The sequence below is a fragment of the Myotis yumanensis genome, unplaced genomic scaffold (assembly GCF_028538775.1).
Source record: "Myotis yumanensis isolate MYYU_CA2020_CCGP unplaced genomic scaffold, mMyoYum1.0.hap1 SCAF_13, whole genome shotgun sequence".
NCBI lineage: Eukaryota > Metazoa > Chordata > Mammalia > Chiroptera > Vespertilionidae > Myotis > Myotis yumanensis.
In genome coordinates this window covers 23,779,574-23,782,495 of record NW_027223764.1, presented here as the reverse complement: position 1 = coordinate 23,782,495, position 2,922 = coordinate 23,779,574, and the positions used below count along the sequence as shown (strand labels likewise).

Sequence of the window (2,922 nt, the reverse complement as noted above, 5' to 3'; positions counted from 1 at the left end):
TTAAATGTATAAAAATGGTTAAAACACCTGTTCTTTTTGCTGAAAATGCCTGATCACTCAGTGTAAAGGCACTACACCCAATTCTAAGTTTATAAAATATAAGCTAATGTGGCAGTGTAATATAAAAGTAAGTGCAGCTTCCAAGGAGATAGAACTGAACCTCTTGTAGGGGGCCACTGCCTCCTCCCTCATTCCCATACCTCACATCACCCTGCTTGGCCCCAGAGGATGGCTGGTTAGCCAGAGACGGGTAAGATTCCTCAGAGAAGGCACAACCTAAGACAGGCACAGTCTCAGAGGGGCCATCAGGAGACAACTTGGGGGTCAACAGAGGTGGGGCACAGACCCTCACCCCCCAACTTTGCAGAGACCTGAACCCTCACCCCTTCTGAGGGAGGTCTCCTGCCCCCATGACTGCTTCACTTCCCACACCCAGCTCAGATCGGGACCCAGGTAAAGACAGAGACTGGCTGACAGCAGCTGCCCTCGCACTGCAACAGGACTTGTTGCAGTGTTTCAAGGGACCTGGTGTATATGGCCTACTGTTCTTAATACGATAGTTCCACATCTTGAGGCTATGTGTTTTACCCAAGGTCATCTCTCCAAGAAAGGTTGTTTCCCCAGGTAGGGAATTTTCCCTGAAGTTAGGGAGGGAATAAAACCCCTTAACTAAGTGCCAGGTGGGTAGTTAATCACTTTAACTCTGAACAATCACGCTTAAGCTACATAATCTTTACTCCCTGGAATGGAGATAAGAAACACCCTAACCTTTGGAATAGAAATGGATAGGATTAAAATCAACTGGTATAAATACAGATGTAACCAGACAATAAAACACAGAACCTGGCAGGAGATCCTGGCTAGGCTGCTGATCAACTGAACGCTGTCTCTGTGTCCTTCATTCCTGTGTCTTTCATTCTTCGCTGATTCCGTCCACACCTTTGGGAACCCCTGGACCTGCTGGGGTTGGACCCCAACACACCGTCTGAGAGCTGAGCCGCTGTAGACGTTCTCGGAGCAACCGAACCGCAGCCTGTCCTCCACTCACGGGTCTCCTGTGAAAGCCTGAGTGGCCGTGTGTAGCTTCTCCCTTTGTCTCACAACCATGTCCACCGACGAGAATGCTAATTGGCCAGCTGTCCGCCTTAACAGATTCAAGAACAAGGGGAAAGACAGTATAGAAATGAGGCGGCGCCGAATAGAAGTTAATGTGGAGCTGAGGAAAGCTAAGAAGGATGACCAGATGCTGAAAAGGAGAAATCTGAGCTCCTTTCCCGATGATGCTACGTCTCCAGTGCAGGAAAACCGCAAGAAGCAGGGCACTTTAAATTGGTCTGTTGAGGACATTGTCAAAGGCATAAATAGCAACAATTTGGGAAGCCAGCTCCAAGCTACTCAGGCTGCAAGGGAGCTGCTGTGTAGGGAAAAACAGCCTCCCATAGACAACATAATCCAGGCCGGTTTGATCCCAAAATTTGTGCACTTCTTGGGCAGAACTGATTGTAGTGCCATCCAGTATGAATCTGCTTGGGCCCTCACTAACATTGCTTCCGGCACTTTGGGACAGACCAAGGCTGTAGTAGATGGAGGTGCGATTCCAGCATTCATTTCTCTGTTGGCATCTCCCCACGCTCACATCCGTGAACAAGCCGTACGGGCTCTAGGAAATATTGCAGGTGACGGTTCGGTTTTCCGAGACTTGGTTATCAAGTATGGTGCTGTTGGCCCACTGTTGGCTCTTCTTGCAGTTCCTGATATGTCATCTTTAGCATGTGGTTACTTACGTAATCTGACCTGGACACTTTCAAACCTTTGTCGCAACAAGAATCCTGTACCCCCATTAGATGCTGTTGAGCAGATTCTTCCTACTTTAGTTCGTCTCCTGCATCATGATGATCCAGAAGTATTAGCAGAAAGCTGCTGGGCCATTTTCTACCTCACTCGTGGTCCAAATGAACGGATTGAAATGGTTGTGAAATCAGGAGTTGTACCCCAACTTGTGAAGCTCCTAGGAGCTACTGAATTGCCAACTGTGACTCCTGTGCTAAGAGCCATAGGAAATATTGCCGCTGGGACATATGAACAGACGCAGGTTGTAATCGATGCAGGAGCACTTGCCATCTTTCCCAGCCTACTAATGAACTCCAAAGCTAATATTCAGGAGGAAGCTACATGGATAATGTCAAACATCACAGCTGGCCGCCAGGACCAGATACAGCAAGTTGTGAATCATGGATTAGTCCCATTCCTCATTGTTCTTCTTGCTAAGGCAGACTTTAAGACACAAAAGGAAGCTGTTTGGGCTGTGGCCAACTATACAAGTGGTGGAACAGTTGAACAAATTGTATACCTCGTACATTGTGGCGTAGTAGAACCACTGATGAACCTCTTAACCGCGAAAGATACCAAACTTATTCTGATTATTCTGGAAGCCATTTCAGATATATTTCAGGCTGCTGAGAAACTAGGTGAAACTGAAAAACTAAGTATAATGATTGAAGAGTGTGGAGGTTTGGACAAAATTGAAGCTCTACAAAACCATGAAAATGAGTCTGTGTACAAAGCGTCACTAAACTTGATTGAGAAATATTTTTCTGTACAGGAAGAGGAAGATCAAAATGTTGTGCCAGAAACTACCTCTGAAGGTTATACATTCCAAGTTCAGGATTGCATTCCCGGGACCTTTAACTTTTAGATTGTACAACTGAGGCATAAAGTTGTTTGTTGTGTACTATGTTTGGTATAAGTACGTCTTACTTACTGTTTCTCTACTAAGAACTCTTTTTAAGCCCTGACTGGTTTGGCTCGGTGGATGGAGCGTCAGCCTGCGGACTGAGGGGTCCCAGGTTCGATTCCAGTCAGGGGCATGTGCCTTGATTGTGGGCACATCCCCAGTGGGGGGTGTGCAGGAGGCAGCTGATC

General features: G+C 46.8%; 1 pseudogene; it reads left to right on the top strand.

Annotated features, from left to right (window-relative positions):
- Positions 1 to 1,105: 1,105 nt before the first annotated feature.
- LOC139021493 (importin subunit alpha-1 pseudogene) lies at positions 1,106 to 2,695 on the top strand (annotated as a pseudogene).
- Positions 2,696 to 2,922: the final 227 nt, after the last annotated feature.